General features: G+C 38.2%; 1 protein-coding gene across 1 annotated transcript in view; it reads left to right on the plus strand.

Annotated features, from left to right (window-relative positions):
• ASCC3 (activating signal cointegrator 1 complex subunit 3) overlaps nucleotides 1-18,043 on the plus strand; it is a 447,702-nt gene that overhangs the window by 50,750 nt on the left and 378,909 nt on the right.

The following is an 18,043-nucleotide window of genomic DNA, read 5'->3' on the forward strand; positions in this document are numbered from 1 at the left end:
TTACTATGGGATCTAGATTTACTGCTTATCCTTCATTCATGTCTCATCCTCCCCCCGCCCCCAATACCCCACATTAATGTTTACTTTATGGAAGGAGGTGCCATATGGAACAGTTCTGTGAAGTTTATACATAGTACTATAATTACTCAGAACTAACATGACCTTTCACAATTGAAAATATAACTAGAAAGATCTTCTTTGTTAATAGGATGCCAAAAAATTGACCTTTCCATATCATCAATTGGTAGAGTATGTACACTATTGGAAATACTATTGGAAAAGTTACTGAAATGGCATATTCTATATATCCTTTGGAAATAAAATACTACAATTGTGAAAAGGATAACAAAATTGAGCTATTGGAACATGCAGCATTATGCCCACTGCTAGCTGAGGGAATGGTGAATTATGTTAAACATAGTAAGAGGACCAAAAAATACCACCATGGCTAAACAACAAAGTAAAAGAAGTGGTTAGAGGCAAAAAGACATCCTTAAATCCTATCACAGAAAATAGAAAGCATCATAAACTATAGAAAGTCAAGTGTAAAAGTATAATTAGGCAGGCCAAAAGAGAATTTGAAGAGAAACTAGATAAAGATTCAAAAACTAACTGCAGTTTTTTTTAAAGTACATCAGAAGCAGGAAGCCTGCCAAACAATCAGTGGGGCCACTGGATGATTGAAGTGCTAAAGGAGCACTCAAGGAAGATAAGGCCATTGCAGAGAAGCTAAATGAATTCTTTGCATCAGTCCTCACTGTAGAGGCTGTAAAGGAGATTTGCACACTTGAGACATTCTTTTTAGGTGACATATCTGAGGAACTGGCCCAGAGTGAGATACTAATAGAGGAGGTTTTGGAACAAATTTATAAATGAAACAGTAATAGGTCACCAAGATCAGATGGTATTCATCTAAGAGTTCTGAAGGAACTCAGATATGAAATTGCAGAACTACTGAGTGTGATATGTAACTTGTCACTTAAATCAGCTTCTGTACCTGAACTGGAGGATAGCTAATGTGTCCCCAACTTTTAAAAAGGCTTCAGAGGCGATCATGGCAGTTACAGGCCGGTAAGTCTAACTTCAGTACCAGGCAAATTGGTTGAAATTATAATAAAGAACAGAATTATCAGACACCGAGATGAACATGATTTGTTGGGGAAGAGTCAACACGGCTTTTGTAAAAGAAAATCGTGCCTCACCAATCTGTTAGATTTCTTTGAGGGGGTCAACAAGTATGTGGACAAGAGTGATCCAGTGGCTATAATGTACTTGGACTTTCAGAAAGCTTTTGACAAGATCCCTCACCAAAGGCTCCTAAGCAATGTAAGCAGTCATGCAATAAGAGGGAAGGTCCACTGATGGATCAGGAACAAGTTAAAAGACAGGAAACAAAGGGGTAGGAATTAAATAGTCAGTTTTCAGAATGGAGAGAGGTAAATAGTGGTGTTGCTGAGGAGTCTGTACTAGGACCAGTGCTGTTAAACATATTCATAAATGATCTGGAAAAAGGGGTAAACAGTGAGGTGGCAAAATTTGCAGATGATACAAAACTACTCAAGATAGTTAAGTCCAAAGCGGATTGTGAAGAATCACCAAGAAATCTCTCAAAACTGGGTGACGGGGCAACAAAATGGCAGATGAAATTCAATGTTGATAAGTGCAAAGTAATGCACATTGTAAAACATAATTCCCAACTATACATAAAAAATGATGGATTCTAAATTAGCTGTCACCATTCAAGAAAAATATCTTGGAGTATTGGGTAATTTCTGGCTGTAAAAAGAAAGGAGAAACACCTAAGTAAACCAAATATATCTGCTTCTCTGAATCCTAGTGCTGATAAATCTCATAAACCTGAGGGAAAGGGAGAGAAAATGATCTTGAGTGTGAATTTAGAAACAGTCCGATTTGTCTCTTGGCAAGGAAAGAAATTGTTTCAGGGCACACCCCAGTGCAACAGATGTGGGAACCCAACACCCTCCCTCCTTTCTCCCCCCCTCCCCCCCAAAAAGGTAAGAAAGAGATCTAGTGCATCATCCTTCTCAGTGGGCAAACACGTCAAAGTATATATTGGAAAAGTGGGATATTGTGGCCTTTTGGCTTTTCCTGTTCTTTTTTATTGTTATAGGTTTTACTTTTAATGTTTTGTAAATACACTTGCCTATTCCATAATGTATCTTAAAGTATATTTTAAATCAAATTAATTAAATATGTCGCATTTAAATCTGCCACAATGCATACAGAACACTGCCATCTGATAATGGCTGGAGAGGTTGTGAGCGATTAGTTTACCATGTTTTTGAATTGTGCATGCAGCTATCTCTGCTAAAAATTCCTGTTATTGTTAACTCCATCCTCCCTCCTCTCACTCAATCCTCTCTCACTTATATCTTTTTTAGCCTGTAAGACCGTAATTGCTTAATATATATGTGTACAGTGGCTAGATCCCTGTCCTAGTAAGTCTGCTAGGTATTACAATAATGGATGATAACCTAGACAAGAGGAATTCTTTAGTGCTATTTTTGAGGCACAAGCACTTTAGCTTAAGAAAAGATTCTTTAACCAATCTTATTCTAGGACTAAAAGTGTATGTCTGAAATGGTATAAAAGGGCAAATACTCACACCCTTACTCAGTAGAGTGGGGCTTCTCACAGAGTGAGGTGCTATTTAACTACCGGTAGATTAAGGGTCATGGAAAATCTGCTAAAAGTTGGCAAGCAATGCAATGAAAGTTTGATAAATGGGGATGACTGTTCACAAATTTCTTGATTGCTTTTGAAGTTGGACACTAGAGGATTTTTTTTTTAAAACCTATTATAAAACTTGTTGTAGTTAAAAAGCTTTGTTTGAAATATTTTGAAATAAATGAGACCATGTACGTGGAAACTTAAATTAGTTCCTTTTTTATATATATAAGGTAGCATTTTAATCTATACTTGAAAATACAAATTCCCTGAAGATACACACTTATTAAAAGGAAAAATTAAATGCTCTGAAATATTTGCATAATTGAATAATTTCAGGGCTCATTTATTTTAAATGTATTATATGTTTTGAAATCTGGAAACAGTTTTCATTAGATAGTTAATTTTGGTTGAGCTAATTTATCTGAAATATTATGAACTTCTCTCTGAATTTTAGAACTTGTATTGGAGGATTACAGATTTGCAGAAAGGGTTTAGCTTTGTGCTTGGATAAGATTTTTCACTGGAAAAAGTTTTATGCTGAATACTGATATTAAAAATGTCACATTTTATGGCTGCAGTAGCTCAATTTTTCTCTCCATTTATGCTGTCAGACACTTGATAAATATGGCAGTAGGTATTAACAGCCAAGATTACAAAAGAATATGGTTAGATTCTAATTTTAGCTGGCTTCTCTTTAAAAGAGTGTGTGTGTGTGTGTGTGTGTGTGTGTGTGTGTGTGTGTGTGTGTGTGTGTGTGTGTGTGTGTGTGTGTGTGTGTGATTTTTTTAAAGATATTCCTGAAATGTTCTGAGTAAAAGCACTAGATTAATACTCTTCTCCTCTTACCCCTTAGAAGATAACTATACAATCTTTCCATGGTGTACATTGGAGGAAACCCCCTCCTCCCCACAAATCCAAGACTTTCTATCTTTAAGTGTCCGTGTGCTTTTCACTCATTATGGTGACATTCCTGCTCCTATTGAAGTGAATAGCAAAAGTCCATTTATCTCAGTGGTGCAGGATCAGTCTCTCTCTCTCTGTATATTTGTTTGTGTGTGTATATATGTGTGTGTGTGTATATATATATATATGTAATAAAATACATGAGTGGTGTTTATGCATATGTGCTTGAAAATAGAAAGTCCTGGATTTTGTATATTAATACTGTGGCAAATGGTAGTGATCTTAATAGAGATTTTTATGTTGGAAATCAGTTTTTCCTTAAATAAATAAAAATCAAATTTTAAATAAAACCAAACTCAAACACCTTTCTGTAGGAAAAAATGTTTTCACTTTTCCATATTCTCCTAGCAACCATTCAGAATATTCAAATTTACTTTATTATTTTTTAACCTCTGAATTAGCTATAGTTTTAAGGGGAGATTATCTCTGGTTAAAGGGACAAGAAAGGAAGAAGTTGGCTAGAAAAACATACAGACATAGACAGTCTATCATACTGTAAATACTAGAAACGTTATTGCCCAAATCCCAAAGAGATCATTCAGGTAAGTATGGTTTTTATAGCCTTTATATTTCTCAATTTTCCAAGAAATCGAGCATGTAAGAGAATTGAGCTTTGGCAATTGCATGGCCAGGCAGCAAAGGTCCTGACAAAATCTCTGTTTTTGGATAAGGGAGGGGAAGTTAGAGCTTTTGCCTACATTTCTGGGATGATTCCCTATGGTACTATGTGTCTGTCTAACTACTTTTTAAATATACTAGCTAGGGCCCTAGGTCTGTGGAAATAAAGCTAATTTTTCCTGACTTCATTACCAGCAATCTACCGGCTTTGGGCTGGATGTTTTTAAACCCAGAATGTTATCCATATCTTGGTTGGGAGATGCCAATTCCAATGAGCAATGAGCAAACTTTCGTTTGTCCCAAGTTCCGTGATCTCTGAGGCTTTGAGTCATTGATTTGGTGTGCTTGCCTGGTGTGAAAGGACTGAAATTTATGTGCTAATGTGGGAAATTTGCAGTTGAATATACTACTGAGCTTCAGTTATAATCTTCTGTAAGCAACTCCTTCCTACAATGGTAGCAACAGAGGAGTTGTAACTTGATGATCAGCACTGCTGCAACCAGACATGGTGGATTGCTGGCTGGAGTTTAAGATGTTGGGGATAACCTATAAAGTCTAAATGGGCTGGGACTGGCCTGCCAGAGACATCACCACACTCCCTAAGCTGCACTACTACAGCTGACGGGGAGCTGGATTTCCTTGTTGTAAAATAATGGGTGGCTGGCAGGCAGGCAGGCAGAGTGTTCTTTGTGAGTTCTCTGGGACTCTGGAGTGCGCTTTCTGAAGCCTTAGTCTGGAATTGCCTGAATTTGGTGACCTGGGTGGCATGCTACAAAAGAAATCTGTTTTTGGATAGGGCCCCAAAGATCTTACAATCTAAATAGATAAGACAGACATAGCAGAATGAACAGTGTGCTGGCAGCAAACATTATGTTAGTTCCACCGTTTTATTTGATTGTTCATTTAGACTAGAGGATAAACTAAACAAAAGGAAAAAGGGGATGGGGTGGAGTGAAACTGGGATGAGGAGACTGAGGAAAAGGGCGGGAGAGAGTTGGAGAAAACGGCCAATCAGCACAGAGTAGAGAAAGTCCAGTCAAAACTGTAGAAAGTTCTCTGAATGATTGAAGGTCCTTGCTCTGGCTGCTTCTGCCCTACAGATTGAATTTTCTGGCTGGCTCCTCTCTGATTCAAGGCCACATGGCAGGAGGTTCAGCTTTATTGCATTGAAATTTGCACTGCTCCTTTTCATAATTTTGGGGGTTGCTCGGGTTCTGCAGCGTAGTTATGTCACTGTTTCATATGCATTCTTTTGATATGAAATGTAACCAGATGTCGTCAATATGTCACCTGCCTCATCTGTCTTTTAGGCTCCGTATTATTCTGTTATCTGAACACCTTACAATCTTCAATGTATTTATCTTCACAACACCTCTGTGAGGTAGAGAAGTGCTATCATTCCCATTTTACAGGTAGGAAATTTAGGCACAAAGACATTGGGTGACTATGGTCACACAGGAAGGCCATCTCCCATGGTACACACACATTCATGTGATACTCATTCTTACTGACTATCCTTGATGCAACCTTGTGAACAGGTTTAACCCCATCATCTGCAAGGTTAGTGAATGCTCTGCATCTGGGAGATGAGTAGCTAATTGGCTCCTGGCCAGAGGGGCAGATCTAAGCCATAATATGTGGAGGTGCTAAGTTGTGGGAGAGACTGCAGAGGAGACAGGTCTCTCTGGCTGAGAGAAACCCAGAATTAGAGTAACAGACAGATATAATGGCAGCACAGGCTCCTGCCGGGGAAGCCCTGAGACAAGGTTTTAAGAGGAGAAGACTTCAGGAGCCCAAGGAGACAGGAGAACTATGCAGATTCATTTGGACTGGCTTATGATACCCCAGAAGGGGTTTGAACTTTGTGACTTGACTGGAGGGCTGAGCCATAGCAGATTGCCAGCAGTAGGCACTGGAGCCAAGGGTCCTGTTGACATTATGCCTGGACACTAGGGGCTGTACCCCCCCCACACACCCCTAATAGGAAACTGCTTGAAGTAGCCTATCCATTTTGGCTCTGCTGATTTATGAAAAGATAAAGCTTCTAGCAGGGAACACAGGAAATATTAAGTCAATTTTTATTGAAAAATTACTTGTTCCAAAAATCATTTATACAGTTGTATCTGTACACTTAAGGCAGCTTGTACTTTTTTCATCTCGCGGCCCCGGTTGTGTTGGTCCCTTCTTCCCTTTCTGTTGTCCTGGGATCTCAGCTTCATTGGTGCATCTGCTCTGGTTTTGGCTTTGAGCCCAGTTCTTCAGCTGTCTCTTAATGGAGTTTACTTTTTTCCATCCTGCCTGCTTGTCACTGAACTGGGGCTTTACTTTGGTCCCACAGACATTCTTAGACCCATACCTCTTTCTTCTCCCAGTTTTGTGTGGGCAGTGTGCAGCCTGTTTGGGTTGAGGACAGACCCTCCTCTCTTTACACAGGCATATTGCTTACATTACTCTCCCTGCTCCCTCTGTTTTCTCTTCCTTTTGGAAGTAGGATCCAGCTGGTATTGGCACCGTTTTGTTTTATGGTGCTTTAAGTAGGTCTAATACCGACCATTGAAAGCCCCCCACTTTTTTTCCTTCTCCCTTTTGGTTTAACCTTTTCATATTCAGCCAGTCTTTCCCTGGGAAGCATAACCCTATGTTTAGCCTCACATGCCTTAGGGAGATTTTCCACAGTGTCGCGTAACCTGTGGCCTGGTTGGGGTTATACTAACTGAGAGAGCCCAAGAAGCACAAACTCCATCCTTTACTGGTTGCCAATAGCCTCCCTAACTTGTCTCATTGTAAACTGCATTCATTAGTCTGAGGTTAGACCATAATGTTACTTTCCATATATCAAAGACAAGGTAGGTCAGGTAGTATCTTTTAAGACCAACTTCTGTTGGTGAAAGAGAAGATTTTTTTTTTCTCTTTCACTAACAGAATTTGCTCCAGTAAAAGGTATTGCATCACCGCCCTTGTCTCTCTAATATCCTGGGACCAATACAACTACAGCAACACTGCAAACTTACCATATATGGCACATTAGCTAACTGTGGAACACTGTTCTAACAGGACAGGTTAAAATGAGTCATGAGTTTGGATTTGTGTGCTTTTGTTTGCTTGATATACAGCCTGAACAGTACTTAAATATAGTTGTGTACTTTATAGTAAAAGTGTTGCTTCCCCCTCCCCCTCTTTTTGGCAACTCTTCAACAAATGTATTTGTAAGGTAATGAAAATTATGTAAGAAAAAGGTCTCCATCAAGATGGAGAAAAAGTGGTTCTATCTAACAAATCACTATTGCTGATAAATGGCTCTAGCGTTTCACCTAAAGTGGATGCTCAGGATAGGATTTATTTCTTTTTCATGCTATTTCCATTTCCTTTTACTTACAGTACTTACTGGTCCAAATAAAAAATAGATTTTTTGTTGTTGCATAATGCTTAGGAATTATTAGAAAATCAATATTCTACTTTTCTTGCTGTAATGCTCTATCGCTTTGATAATTTTACTAAGTAAGCAAGGGTGGGTGAAGGTAGAGGCATTAATGTATAAATTATACTTCTCACATTATCCTTAAGCATGTTTAGCTATTTATTCCACTGTTGATATGGTGGTATATTAAATTTGTACTTTTTCAACTAATATTTGACAGTTGGGCTGCATTGATTAGTTTTTGAATTATGTTTATTTTTGGCAGTCTTACCATCATCTAGTCAGTAAAAAATATAGTACAAACTTCTTTAAAAAGTTTGCCAAGTACAAAATTAATACAGTCTAAAATTGGAAAAAAATGTTGGACTTGAGATGCATTACCAGCAGCTTAGACTCTTGTACCAGTAATTGCAATTCACTCTTACATTTTATGTGCCAACCATGAAGGATAAGTCCATCAATGGCTATTAGCTAGGATGGTGAGGAACACAACCCCATGCTTCGGCTGTCCTTAAACATGTTTCTGACTGCCAGAAACTGGGACTGGAGGACAGGTGATTTATCACTCGATAATTTTCGTGTTCTGTTCACTCCCTCTGAAGCATCTGATAGCAGCCTGTTGGAAGATAGGATACTGGACTAGATGGACCACTGGTCTGTTACACCAATGCAATGCCAAATTACACAACAAACAAAAGTTAAGAGTTAAGTTGATAAATGGCTATCAAAGTTAAAAGAGGCATTACCGGAATATTGTAGTTGTAACAAAAGTAATTTGAAAGTCAAGAAATTAATAATCGAAATAGCTTTGAAAGTTAGGAAACTTGAAAATTGAAGCTCAAAAAACCAAAACATCAAAAAATGTGGAAATACTCTGTCTGGTTTCCAACTCAAAAGTACATTCTACTCCCTACAATTACTTCCAACTAAACACACACATGCATAATTTCAGTAAATACTTGTATAGTCCTACACATGGACACCTCTACCCCGATATAAAGCGACCCGATATAACATGAATTCGGATATAACATGGTAAAGCAGCGCTCCGGAGGGGCTGGGCTGCGCACTCTGGTGGATCAAAGCAAGTTCAATATAACGCGATTTCACCTATAAAGCGGTAAGATTTTTTGGCTCCCAAGGACAGCGTTATATCAGGGTAGAGGTGTACTTACAAGTTTGCAGGATCATAGCCTAAATTTCATAAGTAACAGAACCTCTGCTATTCCAGGCACATACCTACACGGTGGCATGCAAACTATAGAGCTACCCACTAATTAGAGGCTGGTGTTCAAACCCTCCACTGTTCCAATGAGAGAGGTTTGTTATTCATACCATATTTTTTTCCATACAAACACACACTATTCCTTACCACATCACTATGGGCTGGATATCCAGATCTATCTTGCTATCCATTTCCCCTCCTGATACTTTCTGGAGACTCCATATTCAAGTTAGTTATGAACTTTTCCTGCGTAGATCCTGACCATGTAGGTCACAGATATCCCCCATTTTGCAATATGGAATGTGGTTTCTTCCTGTACTTCACATAGGTTATATTATCATACAGTATAATACCATACTGAGTACATTATAGTTAATAAATATTATTTATTTCATGTTTCTGGTAGCACCTACCGTGTACTAGAAATTGTACAAACACAAAAGCACGTGTCTGTTTCCTGACTAGTTTAGACTCTACATAACCATACATTCTACTACAACTCAATAAGCAATATTAAAATTCCTTTGAAGTGGCTGGTAGTGGCATTCTACCAATAACTGGAGGACAATCAGGGTGAGACAGCAAAATTTAAAATGGAGTGAGAACCCTAACTCTGTGTTTTTTAGCATTTGTGTTTTTGACCTACAATGCATCCTTCTAATTTCTGGATTTTGAAAAATGTGTGATAGCAACAACATTCTAATATTTTTTTCTTTCTGAAAATAGAATGCATTTATGCATATGTATTTTTCATGTTTATTGATGTCCACTGTTCGGAATATTAAAATTGTGATTTATATAGAATGTTTTTTGTACCTATGTTTTATGAAATGTAGATTTAATAGACTTTTTTTTCACTGATGTATCCTGATGCAATATTGTAATTTGTCTTTTTGTTTTAAAACAGCAATATAGTTGTGTGAGTAGACACACTTAGGCCATATAGCTGAAACATTACATTTTTTTATGTAACTTTGCAATCATATTCATTTTAGTAGGCATATCTGCTAATCCAACCTCTGTGGTCATCCCGTTAGTTGTTAGTAACCACTAAATTTAAGGTTGAGTAATTGCTTGTTTGTATTATCAACTACTACTTTCATATAACCAGGCTATTTCTGTTTACTTCAATTTCTTTGTAATATATGTGATTAGAAGGGTATTTTGTTTTTATTCCTCATTTAATACTAATGCAATATTTAAAACTTTTTTTCTGAAAGATCAATCCTATGCAAATATTGTCTAGTTCAATTTTGTGCATTTGGATTTTGCATACAAGATAGGAGTCTGTACTGATGAGGATTTGCATGCAAGCACATACTGTAGATATAAAGTGATAAATTTTATCTCAAAACAGGACTTTTAGTGTAAAATTATTAGTGTTTTCTGCTACAAAATTTTCATGAAAATGCCTCTACAAATATCATACCAAATAGATCTGTTGCTGTTCTATACAACCTGTGAATGAAGAATGCAGGTCATTGAAGTATAGATAGTTTAAAGTGGGGAGAGATGAGAATGTGTAGTACTGGATCATGATTGCTGAATTCATACAGTCAGCAATATTACAGAAGGCACCAGCTGCCAATTCATAATTGAAGTAGCCTTATTGCTCTTCCTTTCTCCATAGATGTATCCTTTCTTACTTGATTTTCCTCCCTCTCAATGTTAAATCAGGTATGGAGATTACGTGAGCATCTCCCAACAGTCTCTGCTGAGTTGCTAGCTTAAAGCTCTTTTAATGAGTTGTGCGAAACCACCATCCAAGAAGTCTGTTTCCCTCCATATACAGGTGGAGTCCATCCCGTGAGAACTGTCATCTGTCCATGCATACCTCCCAGTAGTCAACCATCCCCAAACCCTCTCTATAGCACCACTGCCTGAGCCATCTGTTGATGATAGTGTTGTCTTGCCTTCACTCTCCTCCTCTAGGGACAAGCAGAATCCCACTGAAGATCACCTGAGCCTCCATTTCCTTAAGCATCTTCCCCAGCCTGGCATAGTCTCCCTTGATATTTTCCACAAGAATCTAGCTGTCATTTGTTCCCACATGAAGGACAATCAGTGGATTCTTTCCTGCTCCCATTAGAATCGTCTTCAGCCTCAGGTCCCAGCAGACAGCACAAGCTTCTGTTTTCTGATCAGCTCTGGTGGCATGCCTGTCTGCGCTTCTTAATAGGGAGTTCCCAATCACATAGACCTGCTTTTTGGTCTATGATGGTGTGATTCTCTGGCCATTCTCCTGTTCTTTCTGGCAGACTTTATAGGTCCCCTAATCAGGAAGCCCAGCCCCCTAATCAGGGCTTTGCTTCTCTCACAGCACACTGCCCCCTAAGAGCCTCTACAAACTGAACAAGGGGGGAAAAAACCCCACACAACACCCACAATAAACTCACTCACTTCCCCTATGAGCCAGGGATTTGTTCCTCCCTTTTCCTCCAACAGAAGGAGTGGGAGGTAATACACGTTTGCTGGATTTTTGTGCAAACCATGCCCTCTTCCTCAAACCACACCTACCTGGGTCCTAGTGAATGAATATTACCTGTAGCTGGGTGTATCTGCTACTCCTGGGGGAATCTTGTACCAAAAATTAAAAATTCGGCTCACAATATTTTAAAATTCTGCATATTTTATTTGTCAAAATAACACAGTATCATAATGCCAGTTTCAATTATTTTGGAAATTTATTTCAAAATACCTGTCAACAAGTATGTCTGTAACAATAGAGACAACAAAAAAGATTCAGGAAGTGTTTTTTGACAAATAGATTCCTTACTAGGCATATTAATACAGAAATATGAGTAATTCATTTAAACTACCATACAGAAACATTTCTTGCACCCCTCAGAAGCAATGCAAAGGCTTGGGGGAGTCAGGAGTAACAGAGGAGCTGAGAGAGAGGGAAGTGTTTGTTGTGAAGGAGCTTGGGAGTGAACCTGTAGGGTTGTTGGTGGGAGAAGTATGGAACTTTTTTTTTAGAAGGGAGGGATTGTTAGGGAGTTGAGGAGCCTCCCCCATGCAGACCCAGGCTGACCCCTAGCCTCTCCAATTTAGTTAGGCACATCTGCCCCTGACCCCATGTGTCCCTGCATCCCCATTCAGCCACTTCCTGCCCCCGTCCCCATGTGTCTTTGCACCCCCACACAGCGCCCCAACCCCTATCCCCATGTGTCCCTGCACTCCCACTCAGCCACTCCCTGCTTCACCCCCATGTGTCTCTGCAACTCCCTGTCCCCATGTGTCCCTGTATCCCCACTCAGCCATCTCTGTCCCCATGTGTCTCTGTGCTCCCGCTCCAGTCTACCCCACATTAGCCCTTCTGAACTCCAGTCTTTGATTCCCCCAGCAGTCCCGTGTGTCCCGCTCTGCCCCCCCTCCCATCTTGTGCCTCCTCACCTGGCCCCACAAGCAGGGTGCTGTGAAGAACGCAGCCTCTGCTGTCTCCCTATTATCTGCTGACTGCTATGGCCAGTGAGCCCGTTGCCTCTTATGCCCTAGTGAGCAAAAGAAGTAACTGCAGAGCCTCTCCAGCAGAATATTTTCTGTGGAAAAAAAAAAAAACCTGTGGGGCACATGAATTTTGAGTGTGCGCAGTGGCACAGAATTCCTCCAGGAGTAATCTGCTAGTTTTAATGTCTTACTGTGCACTATGACAGGTATTTTGTGGGTAATCCTAAAGCATACACTGCTTCTACAGCAGTCTTGTAGCTGTTAACACCCCATTTTGCTCTTTCCACACTTCCACAGGCACAGATAAGATTTAGCAATGTCTTGTTGCTTTTCTTAAAAAAATGCATGTGTATTCTGTGGTCTATATTTTGTACTGGTAAGCTGGAGACAGCCAGTCAAAAGCTTCATTTACCAGTATGTAACCGTTCCAACGTCATTGCACACTTGACCTTCAAAGCATTCTATGGCTCATGTATAAATGTATGTAACTAAGGAATATGCTTAGGAGGGAAGGAATACTATTTAAAGTCTTGAGGAAAAATACTCATGTGAACAGTAGAAGATATTTTAGAAGTCTTGATTAGTGTCTGTACTGTAAGGCTGATTCAAAGAAGAAGCAATGTAGTTGTGTAATAGCATGTGGTTGGGGATTTAGGTGAACATCTAGTTGAACATAAAATTATACATTTTCTCTTAGAAAAATGGACTGATCATGCTTGCTGTCTTCTTTAGTAAAATACGGTTAAATAAATTTTACATCTACCCTCAAAAATCACTTTCATTCTGGTTAGCAGCAACGTGAAATGAAATAAGAGAAGGAAGTAAATTGAGTCAAAAAAATTCAGAAGATCACGACATCAGTGTTTATTCCTTTAGGAACGTTCTTTCCATTTGCAGATGTCTCATTTTTACTTGATGGGTTAACGTTATTACTACTGTCAGCTATAATTAACTTTAAAGTAGTCTGTTAGTTCTTCCCCCTTTTTTGTTAAGTAGATATTGTAACACCAAGCTTGAAGAGGTGGTTTATATCATATCATGGGATAAAATGCATGTTAAATATGTACTTTGAAAATTATTATTCTTTAGAGATTGAGAGATTTTCAAAGAGATTGTTGTTGATCGCTTTAACCATGACTCATACATGAGCAGTCAGAATTCATGGCATTAGCTGGTGTCCATAAGACACGGTTGGATTAACTAAGTTTTTCAAAACAAATACAAGTTAAAAGGTTGTGGGTATTAGAATTAACCTAAAGTTTAGCCCTATTGCAACTTAAAAAAAGAGAGCACCAGTTTAATTCAAAATTCTCTTTTAAAGAAAAAAAATGGAGATGTTTCAGGCCCAAAGTACTGCGAGTCACCGTAGTGATTCAATGTACATTTAGAAAAAGAGCACTGCTGCTATTGTCGATATATGAACAAATCAGGGGAAATCTATGTTGGCTTGATAGTAACAGATAATTATATTTCACATAAATGTATAACACAACCTTTCATCAAGAAAGATCCCCAAAGAGCTTCAGATATACGTATTCTGCCACTGAAGTGTATACATTTTTGGCCTAGAGGGTGCCAGCCTCCGGTTTACAGCACCCTGTGGTTTTTTACACAGCCTTATTCATTCTAATGTTTTAACAGGTGCCATCAATGAATCTAGCAATAACTAGGTGACTTTGTATGAAGCTGTTGTTTATTGGTATTGATAAAAGGAGAATTGTAAGTAAAATATTTTTGAAGATGAGATGCTCTCCTGAAATCCTTATTTTGTATGCTTTTAGAAAAAGTTAGTTTCATGTTACCTAAATGCAGAGTTGCTTTTCTAGCATATGACACACATCAGGGTCTGTAATGTCCTGTGTGTGGGGAAAAAACAGCTACGATAATTTTAGGCATCCTGGAAACTAGTAAGCTCCATGATACTTTAATCAGGACATCATTGTAAAACTTAAAACAGTGTCCCTGTTGTTTTAATCATTAATATGGCAATGATATGAATAGTGTGAAGAGAACCTGTGCTCTCCACACACCCTGATTCCTAAAAATGAATGAAGTAAAACTAGTGGTATTAGAGACCAGGATTGATTTGTAACATAAATCTTAGCTGCTGTCAGCCAGAATAACAGAAACTGACATCTTAGCTTTGGGCAACTGAATAGCTGGAGAGTTGCTAATTCGCTTTTGTTGCATCCTGTCATGATCCAGAAGTGCAACTAGTCACCAGTCAAGGTTTCACAGTGAAAATGTGAGGTTCCGTAGCTGCTAGTACCAATTGCGGAAAGAAGAAAACAGCCAAATTCTGCAGGGCATGCCAGGTTGACTTTAATGATAACCCCGCGCAATCATTTGAAAGGAGAATTTCGTCCATCGGAGTGTTCAATCTTCAATTTAAATAGAAATGTAGATTGATGTAATTTTAAATTCTAATTAAAATTCTACTCAAGGATATAAAATAGTTTGGCCAAATACAATTTTTTTTTTAAAGTTTAATTTCCATGTAGGTGAGAGATTTTAAATGAGGGCAGAGCATACACTAAGGCTTGCACACTACTGCCTTTAAAAGCCTCAATCTTATTAGCAAATCTTATTTAACATTAATCATGCAGTGCCTTAATTTAAGGGTTTGTCTTTAACTAATACAGTTTAAGTGCATTATTTTGGACACTGAACTTTCCTTTTGTGATGCTGAGATTTCTTGTTCATTCCGGTGATAGAAATGGGACTTGTTTTGATTGCCAGAGCCAAGGGATTAATTTAGAAATTATCAGGCAGTTCTAAATTTTGTAAAAATTATTTGAGATAAAGAAACTAAAGAGATGTGATTGGCTAAAAGGAATTGCTATCCACATGAGATTTATGGTCTTCATTAATCCCCAAATCACATGGTAACTGCAAACAGTAGAAGGTCTAAAATCTAGAAGACAAATAGTTATAGATGTCACCAAATCACAGAGAAGCATGTAGTACCTAGGCTGAAAGAGAATGGCATGTTATCAGTAATTTTGCTTTCTTCTATATTTTGAAACCTTGTTAAACTAATAATCAAAAATGAACTGTCTATATTCATCTGATGATTAAAATGATTAATCAGTGAGTTTCATGAATATTACAGGATTTACCTACCCTTTCATCCAATTTGGAATTAAACTAGAATGGGAAATCTATAAACCTTTCCCCAACCATGAAAACAAAAAATAAAGCAACTTATTTATAGTCTATGTTCTGTGGTATCTATTTTATACGATAAAGTACTTGACATTTCTATACAGTATCTTTCAAATTACATTTTCAAATTCCATCACCACAGTTTTTTGTCTATTTCCTCTTCCCTTGTTTTTCAGTGGATCAGGTAGTGTGGTATTTCTCTACTTCTTAGCAAATAAGTAATTGCATAAGATCCAGCGTTTTCCCTTCCTCCCTAGTCTTTTGTTGTTGTTGTTGCTGCCTTGCCTGGGAAGTGCGAAACCCATATCTCAACCTTCTGCTTTATTTTTCCATTTCACCTTCCCAGAAGCAGTCGCCTCTCTCTGCCACTCTCCTAGCCTTGCATGACATAAAATTGTTTCCAAATAGGAATTCACAAATTCTGTACTTTCTCCTCTCCCAGTGGTGTGACTTGAATGAAATGTGAACTTCTTTAGTTAAGCCCTATGCATCTTGATTAAATTCTAACTTTTGAAGTTAACTGTTAGGAGCTGCTTCAACTGCCACACTTTTGCTCCTCAGAAACTTGTTAGCTGTGTAATTCAGTGTAATTTTCTTGCATAAATTAGGGGGCTATGCCACAGAGTACAAGGAGCCATAATAACAGGCAATATGCTGATCTCAATTGCACTGATATACATCTGAAGTAATTCCACTGAGATCAATGGAGTTATTCTAGATCCACATTGATGCCACTGAGATCAGAACCTTCCCTAATATGTCAAATTAGATGCCAAAGCCTATGTGATGCAGTGGCACATTGTACAAACAATTAATTTATTTTAAAATATTCTTTTTGAAATGCTTTATCCTATTACTGGGAGACAGTGACAAACCTACCATTTCACTCTGTCTGAAATCTGCTGCCTCAGAGTAGCTAGTATCAGGAGTGCCGAGCCCACTGTCCTTGGTTTAACAATATGCCCTTTTATTCATTCAGGGGATGAGACTCTCTAAGCTCCCAGGACATATTCCCCATCAAACTTATGGCCATGCATCACTTTTGGTTATTATAGATTAAAATAGAGAATATTGTTTAATAATACTTTAATATTATAAAAAGGAGATAAAAGGTAGAACAGTTCAGAAAGAAAATTATAGAAGTTAACATGTTGCGTTAGAATGTCTAAATCATAACAAAAGTAAGAAACTGAAATATATACATATAAATATATTTAGCTTTAAATAAGCATATTTAAATATGAGGGATGAATTCTTGGCCTCACTGAAGTCCATATTAAAACTTTCACTGACTTCAGTATGGCCAAGTTTTTGTCCAATATCATTTGTAGATGATGTGCAAATATGCATCTCATTGGATGACAGAACTCTCCTGAATACTTGCTAAAAGACCTTGCTGCCCAATTAACTTCCTTCCTACCCCTTTTTGGGGAGAAAACATCAGCCCTAACATTCTTTTGTCTCTTATATTGATGTATTACTTTTGATCCTCTTCCTCTGTTTGGGGGGGCTATTAGAAACAAAGCGCTACACTCTATACAAACCCAAAATAAGGCATAGTCCCTGTCTGGAAAAGCTTGTTGTGTGAAAAAAAACAGACAAAGGATAGGGAAAAGAGGTGCAATATACAAGTACATTTCATTGTCATTTATTCTTTAATTAGACTTCTTTGCATTCATTCCCTCTGAGTGGAGAATGGCTTTATTGTAGTATAATGTTCCTCTTTGTGGAAAAACACACATTATATGAGCCACTCAGAATTTTTCACTGCTCTGAGAAGTGCTTAATTGCTTAGCAAACTGAGTACTTTGGAATTTTGGCAATCATGAGTACTGAGAAGCTGGTGAGGACATGGTTAATCAGTATGTAAAAGCAGTGGTCCAAAATGAAATAAAACCTTGGCTCTTCCTTGAGGGACAGGTTGATTATAGTGATTTCTTTTTTTTTTGTTATCTGATGGGCGCATAGACTATCTTTCAATATGCCGATCTACTGTAAGGACATTCATCTTTTCATCTGTAAAGGCCACAATTTCTGTTAAAATGCTCTTTGTAGATGTTTTTTTTTTTTTCTTGTAACTATCCCATCAAACTCTAAATGAAGTATACAGTGCATGTTTTGAGGTTAATGCCTGTAACATATTACCTAGAACTAAGAAATATTCCTGAGTTTTTAGTGGACGCACTTGTTAGTATCCTACTCCAGGAACAGCTTGAATGGTGCTCCTTTGCAAGGTCAACTACTCTATTCTCAGTCCACACAGCTAATTTTGCTCTGAACACAAGTCTTTAGACTTCTGTTCCCTCCTGTTGTTGCTATCTAGCTGCCTTTTTATATTGTAGAGTCACTTTACAGCCAGTAGTTCTTCCAGCTGCGCCCCCACCCCCCAGGGTGGGACATAATTTGTGGAGCAACTGCAATGCTGACGCTTAAATTTTAATTAATATCCATCCTTTCTATATCTGTATGTATCCTGCCAGTCCTCACAAAACAGTTGTCATGCTGTCTGGAGT

The sequence above is a fragment of the Terrapene carolina genome, unplaced genomic scaffold, assembly GCF_002925995.2.
Source record: "Terrapene carolina triunguis isolate 2854851 unplaced genomic scaffold, T_m_triunguis-2.0 Scaffold42, whole genome shotgun sequence".
NCBI lineage: Eukaryota > Metazoa > Chordata > Testudines > Emydidae > Terrapene > Terrapene triunguis.